The sequence below is a fragment of the Galeopterus variegatus genome, unplaced genomic scaffold, assembly GCF_000696425.1.
Source record: "Galeopterus variegatus unplaced genomic scaffold, G_variegatus-3.0.2 Scaffold1119, whole genome shotgun sequence".
NCBI lineage: Eukaryota > Metazoa > Chordata > Mammalia > Dermoptera > Cynocephalidae > Galeopterus > Galeopterus variegatus.
The window spans coordinates 107317-118984 of record NW_007727230.1 but is presented as its reverse complement, the minus strand read 5'-3'; the positions used below and the strand labels follow the sequence as shown (position 1 = coordinate 118984).

General features: G+C 39.5%; 1 pseudogene; it reads right to left on the bottom strand.

The window, feature by feature from the left end:
- Positions 1-2371: 2371 nt before the first annotated feature.
- On the bottom strand, positions 2372-10672 carry LOC103592281 (annotated as a pseudogene).
- Positions 10673-11668: the final 996 nt, after the last annotated feature.

The following is an 11668-nucleotide window of genomic DNA, read 5'->3' as shown; positions in this document are numbered from 1 at the left end:
ATGTTATGTTTTTGATGATGTTATAAATGATTTAAAATTTTTCATTTCCTATTTGATACAAGTGTGCATAAATAAATTGGAATTTTCTATACTGAGTGTAATGATTTGTGACTGGGGTTAGCCACAGGAGAAGATTACCCCAAATTTAAAAGGCAAGAGTAAAGAAGTAGCCATGATTACTCTGTATAGATTGATGTAGTTCAGGACTTTTTGCAGTTCAAGCAAGCTTTGCAGATCTGCTGACTTGCCTTGTTGGTGCAGGCAACAGCTAGACCCACAGCTCCTTGGGTTCCTGTGGAATCTTTTCCCTCAGCTTCTTCAAATACTGGGCCAGGTACGACTGTGGTTCCATGGCAAGTCATCCATGGCAGTGAGGTTGGAGGCTTGGAGTTTGGATAAGTCCAATGTGGGTTCTGATGAGAGAGATAAATGGGCTCTGAACTGGTTCTTATGGATTTCAGTTGTCCTTTCTCTTCCCCACTTCATGTGCATCTTTTCTTCCCAATCACCTACCCTGTAAGTACAGGCTCTGTACTAATTAGTACAGAACTAATTAGTGAGACTTTCTGGGCCCTGGGATTTCTTTATGTGAAGGTTATTTCCTAATATATGCATTTGGACGTATAAATAGGTACCGCTTTAGCTTCATTATACAAATTTTAATATGGTATATTTTACTTATTCAGTTAAGGATAGTCTTTTCAGCAAAGGGTTCTGGAAAAACTAGATAGATATCTATATGGAAAAAAATGAACTTCAACCCTTACCTCAAACCATGCATAAAAATTAACTTGAAATGAGTTAGACCTAAATGTAAAAACTAAAACTATAAACATAGCATAACATCTCTTTGACTTTGGAGTAAAGATGTCTTAGGTAAGACACAAAAATAATAATCTTCAAAGGAAAAAAGAATAAATTAGACTTTATCAAAATGAAAAACTTCTTTGTTTTTGAAAGACTCTGTTAAAAAATAGCAATGTAAGCTACAGACTGGGAGAAAGAATTAACAATACATATATCTGACAAAGGAGTTGTATCCAAAATACATAAATAACTCTTACAATTCAATGATAAGACAAATAACCCAATACAAAATTGGGCAAAAGGGCTGGCTGGTTAGCTCAGTTGGTTTAAGCACAATGTTGTAACACCAAGGTTAAGGCTTCTGATCTCCTTATCTGGCAGCCACCAAAAAAAAAAAAAAAAAAAAAAAAAAAAAAAAATTAGGCAAAGGATATAAATAGACAGCTCACAAGAGAAGACATACAAATAGCCAATAAGCACATGAAAAAACTCTAAACATCATTAGTCTCAAAGAAATGCAAATTCAAACCACAATGAGATACCTTTACTTTTTGCTTCTTAATGTTGGGAATTGTTTTCTTGCGTATACTTTACTGCAATTTCCAAAACTTCTACAACAAACACAAATGTACATCAGAAATAAGTGCCAGGCCTGCACAGAACTTTCCTGCCCTCTCCCACCTGGGTGAGGAGGTCACAGAACCTCAAAGAACTACAGAAGGGTTAATGTTAGAAAATTTTACTTCAGGTTTTTTCCTGCTCATAAATGACTGAAAAAGCTGACATGCTAGAGGCTAACACAGCTGTTGTCTAAAGGCAGTGTTGAAGCCATCGAAAATGTCTCTCAGACAAGAGGCACTGCTCATAATCTCCCCCCATGCTAGGTAGGAAGGGGGGGTAGGTTTGAGACAGAAGAATAAATAAACATGGTGGTTGTAGTTCTGCCACCTGGTGGCCCCAGGCCAGGGCCCCAGAACCCCAAGGTGGTCCAACGGGCTGCCAGGCATAGACTCTTAAGGTTGCTCCAATGTTTGGACGTGTTGGGGGAAAATGCTGAGGTTTCAGGACGGCCCATGTACCAGCCTAAGGGGCCCTTGGCTGATACCCTCTTCCTGGACTTGCCTGGCCCCTGGGCTGGGGAGCAGCCTCTCACCCCCAAGCAGCTCCCCTCCAAGAGGACTTTTAGTGTTAACCATTCTGTAGTGTCAGGTGTGAAGGCCCAGCCTCCACACTAAGGCAGGCAGCAGGGGGCGGCAGGCAAAGGTCCCAGGATGGTGGCTGGGGTGGTCCCTGGCACCCGCAGCTCTACTGTGGTTCACTGCCCTGAGGGGCAGGTGGAGCACAGTGCTGACAGCCCTCGGCCTTGTGTGTGTGGAGGTGGAGGAGGGGTGAGAAGGACCGGGATGGGGCAGCACCTCTGGTGAGAACTGGTGAGTGCCCGACAGGAACCTATCCTGAAGGCAGCCAGCCGTGGCCTGCCTGAAACAGGTCCTGCTCCCAAAAGGGCCCCTCAGGGGCCAGCTCAGCTGGGTGACCACCAGGGCACAGGCTGGCCAGGCTGAACTCAAGGCCCCAGCATGATATGTGGGCAGATGTGGGAGAGGTGACAGGGTGAGTGTGGACAGGGCGAGGTGAGTACTTGGGAAGGGTAGCCATGCATGTGGCCGGTCCAGTCATCAAAAGCACAGCAGCACTCCTTGGGGTAACCCACGTGGTCCAGGTTGGGCAGGCAGGCATACTGGATCGTGGGTGGGGTATACACATCAGCACCAGTGACTCCTCTCTTCCAGGGGTGGAAGGTGGCCCTGGATCATCTCCTCCTTCATGAAGCCCTGGCTGTAGTCCCAGGCTTCAGGGACCCTGTCCACCGTGAACCAGAGCTTGAAGTGGGCGGAATGCTCATTCCTCAGTACCTCCAGCTCGGGCCGAAGCAAGATGTCCTTGGTGGTCTGGTTGGCAAACAGCAGATGGCATGTGGCATGGTCATCTAGGCCTTTCATGATGGTATGGATCACCTGCAGCATCGGGGTGATGCCAGTCCCTCCCGTGATCATGCTAACAGATTTCATTGTCTTGATGATGGGGTTGGATTTCTTGTCGGGTTGGATGGCAAACTTCCCTTTGTCCTGGTAGTCAGTCTGTTCGGCTCTGGAACTCAATGGTATCTCCAATCTGCATGCTTTCTAGGTACTGGGACATCTTCCCTCCAGCGGAAAACTTGGGATGGGTGTCCTTGAAGTAAACCTTGATGACCGGGTCCACAAAGCCTTTGTCATTATAGCTGGAGATGGGTGTGTAGGGCTGAATGACCAGGTTTCCATCAATTTGAGCAGAGAGGTAGATTTGCTGGCGGATGGGGAGGCCCAGGATGTGCTCGGTGACGGCAGTGTGAAGCAGAAGCACCAGGCAAAGTGGCTGATGATCTCCTTGGGGATGAGCTGCAGCGGGTACTCAGTATCCAGGCTCTCAAGGGTGAGGGCCCACGAGGAGCACTGGGACAGCTTCACGAGCAGGATGTAGAGGAACCAGAGAAGCTTTGCAGTGAAAAAGAGCAGAGAATGGGGCTTTGGTTGGAGGGGATGTGATTTCATAGGAATTCTTTTTTTTTTGATAGGTACATAAAACTAGGCATGAATCATTATGCTTTTATCTCTTATACAATTATAAAACCAAGATGAATTTACAAGTTAAATCTGAACAAAATTTGAAAACCAGTTCAACATAATAATATAAAAAAGGCAGAATTGCACAGTATAATCATTATCATCTACAATGTGAATGTATATTTAGGAAAATGGCTGGAAAAAAAACTACAGCAAAATGCCTACAAAGATGGCCCATGAATATAAATAGAACAATTTCAATTTTCTTCCTATATTTTTCTACATGTTCAGAATTTTCTGTAATGAATATGTATTACTTATATAACTAGCTAGAGATGAGTATTTTCAAAGAAAAATGAACTGATTCTAGTTTTCAAATAGCTGTGAATCTAATTTGCATGTATTTTTAATAATTGGCATGTAGACACACCTATCCTGCTTTTACTATCTTTCATGCTTTTGTTCCCAGGTCCTTTCCTTAGCTTGAGGTCCTTTCCCTTCCAGTTCCAAATAGTTCCTAGTGAGTTGGAATGGCACAGCCCAGGACAATAACTGGCCATCCCACTGTAATGAAGTGCTTCTCAACTCATAAGACAGATACCCCCTTTGTATAACAACTATTTTGTAACATCCCCTTTACTATCCTAAAAGGATATCATAAAAAGTAAAACCCACCTACACAGGTATTTCCCCCCCAAATCAATACAATGCTCTGAGTAAAGAAGAAATAGAAGGGAAGACAAGTATGATAAAATAAATCCTTTGGCATGATTACATTAGAAGACTTCATAAGAGTCAGATGCTTGCCTATGTACGTGTAATCACATACATACACGTGAATGCTCAGATTCAAATGCAGACTACTGGGTTGTGCAGGTGACTCAAATACCACCGGGGCTCTAGTGACTTGATTTTCCAAAATGGTAAACAATTATTGGTAAAATTCTGAACAAAACAATCTTTCTTTAAATTATAAGGTAGTTGCATTCATGAAAAATTCAACAAATATTAAAACCACACAAAAAATATTGTGTAAAACAGAGCTAGGGTCTAGACTCAGAGATAACAAAATTTAGGCCTTTCAGCTCCATCAGTGTCCCATGGGCCTAGTAGATGCCCTGGGAAGGCAATCAACATTAGGGCTAATAAAAAGCTTGAATAGTATAAAAGGGCTGGAGGAGGTATTGTAGAACCTTTCTAGCACTTATGAGAGGTAAATTAACACCAATTGCTAAACATAGAAACTGGATAAATTTCAATATTCATTTAGAAATTAATTTTATGATGCTGTCCTAAGTATTAAAATACAGGTTATACTTAAATCATTCAAAGTTTGGCATGTTCACACATGTGCACAAAGTATTTGATAGATATTTACACACTGGGAGACACAATTATGGTCTGACTTTGGAGTTTTGGCAGATCTGGGTTCAAATTCTGGCAAGTTTCCCTACTAGCTTTTTTTGGGTGCGTGTGATCCGAACCCTCGGGCGGGAGCGCCGCTGCGCTTCCCAAGCGGCGCACTATCCAGTGCGCCACCGGGCCGGCCCGACAATTCTTTGTTTTGCTGGACGTTCCAGTGCTTGCAGGATGCCAGCATTTCTAGCCCCCAACCACTAAACGCTTCCAGCATCCCACACAGTTCCACAACACCCTCTAGGGAACAGTTGAGATTCTCAGTCGAGAATCACTATTTTAGAGCCTTCCTTCATCCTGGGTTCACAGAACCTGGTCTCTAGTTTCCTTCCAAAATGAACAGAAGGAGGCAGCAGTTGGCAGGGAAATCAGCACCACGGACACGAATGTGCTCAGCATGAGGTGTCTCTGCTCCCCTGAACTTTGCTTTCACTCACCCTGCATACAAGCCGCTAGACCAGCCCACTCTGTTTACTGGCTCTCTACTTAATCATGCTCTCCCCTCCAGCTATTTTCTTTCAAGTTCCAACAAATCTGTAGTCCCAATTTTCTTTTCAGGATTGTTATTATTATTTTTTTAAATCGTGGTAAAATACAAATAACATAAAATTTACCATCTTAACCATTTTTATGTGTACAGTTCAGTAGTATTAACTACATTCACATGGCTGTGCAGCCAATCTCCAGACCTCTTTAAATCTTGCAAAACTGAAACTCTATACCCATTAAGTAACAACTACCTGTTCCCTCATTCCCCCAATGCTGCAACAAATATCCATGTACATATCTCTTTGAGTAAATGTAACTGCAAGATAAACTCCAAGAAGAGAGGTTCTGGATCAAAGGATATGCGTGTTAAAATTCGGACAGATAATTTTCAAAGTGTGTTCCAAAAATTTGTACAAATTTATACTCACACTGAGTATGTTACTATTTCGTTATATCTTTGTTGACACTGGGAATTTTTTCTCTCTCTTAAAAAATTAATTTGTATTTAAAATATTAATTTGTATTTTTATGTAAATAACACAACAGTCAAATAGTATTGCAAGGTTTATAATGAAAACCAACAATCTCCTGCCTGCCTCTTCCACCCCTTAAGCCATCTGGAGTTGATTTTGTGTATGATGTAAACTAGAGATTCAATTTCATTTTTTCCCATATGGCATTTTTCCAAGCTTCATATTTTGACCATACTCTCCTTTCCCTACTGATCTACCAAAGTTTCATTTGTGTAAATGTCCAACTTGTAGGCTATGTATTGTTTCATCGTTAATTTTTCTATCCCTACACCAATACCATATCATCATAATTATTATAACTTTATAATAAATCCTGATAAAGTAAGTTCCCTTCCCTGCTCTTTCTTTTTAGAAATGTCCTGGCTTTTCTTTGCTTTTTCCTTTTTCATATAAATTTTAGAATCACCATACTGGCCAGCTGCCAAGAAAAAAAAAGAATCCATAAATTTCATGAAAAACCTGGCTGGGATTTTGATAGGAAATAAAATAAATTTGTAGATCAACTTGAAGAGAATTGATATTTTTATGGTATAAAGTCTTTGAATACATGAACATGGTATAGCTTTCCACTTATTTAGGTATTTTTAAATGTCTCTTGAGACTGTTTATAATTTCCTTTATCTAGATCATATATATTTTTTTGTTAGATTTATTCTTAGGTACTGGATATACTCTGATATTATAGTAAGTAATACTTTTTTTAGTTATGTTTTTAATTAATCGTTTAGGTATGGAATGTTTTTGAATATTATGTATATTAGCCTAATATCCAGTTTCATTGCCAAATTCTATTACTCCTAAACATTTGTCTATAGTGTGTTGTTTTGTTAATGTAAGAAAAATTTCATCTGTAAAAAATTACAGCTTTATTTCCTCTTTTTTGGTTCTAATTTGTTTTTCTTGTTGTACAGAACTGAATAGGGCCTCTGATATAACACTGAATAGAAGTGGGGACACTGGGCATTCTTCTCGAATTCCTGATTTGGGAATGATCTGATATTTCTCCATTCAGGATAATTTTACTGTGGATTTTAATAGTTATTATTTATCAAGTTAAGGAATTCCTTTCTAATTCCACATTACAAAGAGGTTTTTATCCGGAATGCACATAGGGTTTTATCTAAAACTTTTTCTGCTTCTATTGAGATGTTCACATGATTTTTCTCTTTTAATCTGTTTATGTGGTGAATTATGTTTATAGATTTTCCAATATTAAACCATTGTTACATAACAAATAAATCCTACTTGGTAGTGGTGTATTACCTTTTTTTTGTTTTTAACCCATTCGGATTCAATTTGCTAATATCTTGTTTAGGACTTCGCCTCTATTTTCATGAGCAAAATAGGCTTGAAATTTCTTTTTTATAGTGTCTTTATCTGATCTTGTTTCAGGGTTATGTTGGCCTCAATGAATGAGTTGAGGAGCATTTTATTTCTTCTATTTTCTGGAAAAATTTAGCTTTTTCTGGTAGGCTAATTCATTTACCACTCATTCACTTGTTTTTCAGCTTTCAAACTTTTGTTCTATTTCTTATCTGCTGTTATCTCTATATTTTCCTTGTCTTTTGTGAGTATATGACAATTTAGTAGACTTTCAGGAAATAAAGGAGATAAATATGTATGTGTTCAGTTTGTCATGCTTAACCCAAAATCTTGTATTTCCATTTCCTTTTCCACTTATGCATTTATCTGTAAAGTTTGACCAATTGAGAGTTGATTGTACAAAGATTAGATTCAGGTCTGAGTCTGGATATTAAACTTTGCATTGTTCATTTTAATGGAAGAACTAAGAAGCCAATATAACATAAAACAATACATAATTCAAAAAATAATTTACCAGCCCAGTAGCAGTGAGTACATTTAATACCCAGATTGTAGGCTCAAATACCAGGGTACTTCAAAGATTCATATTATTTTTTAATTCTACTTTTCCTCAAACTTTCTGCAGTACCCTCATACCATTTCCCACCAAAAGGAATCAGGAATCCTTGAAGAATTGTGGATGACTTCAGTTCTAGGGTAAGATGAGTTCAAGATGAGCCTAGAGTATCTTGTCACATGGGTCAAAAGGATTATAATGTAAGAAATTACTTTTATGCAATGATGGCCTCCTAATGTACCACATAATGAGCTACCCCAGAGGTCACAAAGCAGAATGGCTCACAGACAAAATTAAGATCCTGAATCACTCGGTTTATTGGATCAATTAAAGACATTCAGTAAGAAACAATGGAAAAGAATAGGGAAAGTTAACACTCATAGGATAGGATGAAAACCAGTGGAAGAACCACCCTATGTGAATCCTGTTTGCAATGTTCGTACGTCCTATCTTTCTCTCTGATGCATAGGTTTTCCCCACCAATGGTTATGAGGACCAGAGTTTTGAATGAGCAAGGGGATTCAGCAGATTGACAGTGGCTGGAGCCAAAACTCTTTTGCTCTATTGTATGGCAAGAATTCCTGGCTACGGCTCTAGCTTCCCAATTACCCTGCTGGGCAGCTATGGGTTCTATCTGTGTTTCTCAGGCAGAGGATACAGATTTGAGATTTAAGTGCTTCATAAATACTTGGTGTTTCATATGTCTTGTGCCTACTCAGTCTGTCCATCCCTTCCTAAATCAACATAAATCCGCTGTACTTACCAAAGTCTGACATATCTCACAAGCTACTTGCTTCTACATTTAATTTCACCTATCCTTATTTGTTTCCTTCTCTTATTTTCTATAGCAGACTCAAATATTATTTAAGAATACAGCAAATGCATCTTACAAGTGTTCAGGAGCCAACTTGAAGAGGTTCCCAAAGATGGAATAATTTGAGAATCAGCAAGGATAATAACTGTAATGTTTGAAACTCATCGGATATATTTAATGCCATATCATTATGTCATAATGTCATTATGCATAATGACACTAAAAGCAAACAAATAAAAAATCTCTGCTAGCCATTGGAAGATGCTATGAATCAATTCATTGTACTTGAAACCGATCTTTCCTATATGAACTATCCCACTGGGTAACCATTTAGTACATGAGGGAGTTTCTCTTCCTAGAACTGGTCTAGTTAGTAAATGAAGTAGGAATGATAGAATTAGAATATCACCATTTTGCAACATCTCACAAATGAATGGATCTATGCACTGAGCATCAGAGGCTGCTGACATCACAGAAAAAAAGACAACCACCCTGAAGGAAAAGCATGATGCTACATATGAGGTAGTCTAGCTTTTAAAAAGTTGAACCTGAATCTGATTGAGCCTCATTCTAGTCTATATCAATGGTTCTCATGGCATGGTCAGCACCACAAGAGAACTTGTTAGAAATGCAAATTTTGGGGCCGGCCCGGTGGCGCACTGCTGCAGTGTGCCGCTTGGGAGCGCAGTGGTGCTCCCGCCGAGGGTTCGGATCCCACATACAGACCGGTTCCCGCTCACTGGCTGAGCGAGGTGGAGGCACGACACCGAGGGTTGCGATCCCGTTGTCCGTCCCGGCCCGGTGCGGGCGTGACACTGAGGGTTGCGATCCGTTGCCAGACACGAAAAAAGACAAAAAAAAAAAAAAAAGAAATGCAAATTTTCAGGACTTACACAGACAAGAATCAGAAACTCAGCCCGGGACTCAGCAACCTGTTTTAACAAACCATTCAGGAAATTCTGATGGCCACTAAAGACTAGAATCACTGCTCAAAATCCAATATCAATTTACAGGAAATACAGAGGAATGTACTAACCAATGCCATGATGATGCAGGCAAAACAAAACAAACAAAACAAAACAAAACAAAAATACTGTGGGAAACTCTATCAGACAAATGACCCTGTTTCCTTAAATGTAAATTGCAAGGAAATAAAAAGGAGATGAAGGGGAACCAATAGATCAAGAAAGACATAGGAAACATATTGATCAATTGCAAATTTTAGACTTTATGTAGACCCTGATTTAAATAAACTATAAAAGCATTTTATAATATTTATGGGATAATTGGAAATTTTAACACTGGATATTTGATATTGAGAAAATGTTAATTCTTTTTAGATGTGATAATGGTACTGAAGGTTAAAATAATTATACGGGGAGGCCATAAGATTGAGGTGGCTCTGTCGCCCTCTGTTCCTACTAAGCAAACTCAAACCTAACTCAGTAAGTGGCTAATTTAAAAGAAACTCAGCCAATCACAGGTGGCCAACTGGGCATTAGATACATTGTCTTGAACTTTCCACTGGATAATCCAGATAAGAATTGCTCAAACTTTAACCAATCAAATAATTTATTTGCTCTGCTTCCGCATTCACACTATAGAAGCCTTCCCCGCTTGCTCCTTCAGTGGAGCCTCAATACTTCCAATTTGAAGGTACCTGATACATGAATTGCTGTCTGCTCAAATAAACTCTTCTCAATTTTAATATGCTAAAGTTTATGTTTTAACAGAAGTTATACGTATGGGAAAATGATACGATATCCTTAATTTGCTTCAAAATAATTTTGGGTGTGTTGATGCAGATATAAATGAGAAAAGGTTGACAATGGGTAATTAGTGCTATGCGATAGGTACATAGGGTTCCTTATACTGTTTTGTCTATGTTTATGTATGTTTGAAATTTTCCAAAGTAAAAAGTTAAAAAAAATTGCTTTTGACTTTGTGGGGCTTTGAGTGAACCCATGAGAAGGGCTTTGGATTTACAGACAGAACCCCCAGACTGATCCCTAGTGTTTCCATTTGTTTTCTCACCAGGGTGAGCTGGGGAGCTGGCAGAATTGTGTCATCTCTGTTATCCTCATTTTCCTCATCTGTAAAATAGAGCAGTGAGAATTAAATGATGCAATGTATTCAAAAGTTATGTAAAGAGCTTTGCAGATGGAAGGTTCTATTATACAGACTGTGAGTTCCTTGAAGCCAAATATGGCATCTCTGAATATTTTTTCAGCACAATGTTGGGTATATAACAAGTGCTCTATAAGTGTTTAGCCTTAGTTTTCTTATTCAATCAAAACAGAATTTATTAAATAAGTGAAAAATGGGTATATTCCAAATTATAGGTTTTAGACCCCCAAACAGTACCATTCTTGATTGTTTAAAAAAATTTTTTATTGGGCCAGCCTGGTGGCGCACTCGGTAGAGTGCGACACTTGGGAGCGTGGCGGCACTTGGGAGCGCGGCGGCGCTCCTGCCAAGGGTTCGGATCCCATATAGAGACCGGTCCGCTCACTGGTTGAGCGCGGTGCGGGCGCGACACTGAGGGTTGCGATCCTGTTACCGGTTACGAAAAAAGACAAAAAGGAAAAAAAAAAATTTTTTTATTGATTATTCAAGAATGAAAATTTATAATGAATAAATGAAAGTAGGAGATGCATTCTGATTATTATTTAATTAATAATATATTATATATTAATTATATATTAATATATAATATTGTGACATTATGATATGTATCTTCTAGTTTTCATCCACAGATCCTGGCTTATTCTAACCTTCTCCCGCCTTTCTGTCTTGGAGCTGGCCATAAAGAAATTCTCTGACTTACCTTAACCGAGTGTAGGTCACAAGACCCCCCCATTTCAGGAGGTGCCCTGCCCCATACCTGGGAGGAAGGGATGCTGCACAGAGAGGCCAACAAGAACCTGAACAAACAGGCCTTGCTGGGTTTCCCCACTCAGTCCATTAGTGTTAGATCATACCCTTTTTGTACAATCACATTTCTACACAGTTGTCCATGTAGACAACCTTCTGTCATTCCTACGTAATGAAGCTTCCATGGAAACCCAACAGCACAGGGTTTGGGGAGCTTCTGGATAGCTGAACACGTGGAGGTTCCTGGAGGGTG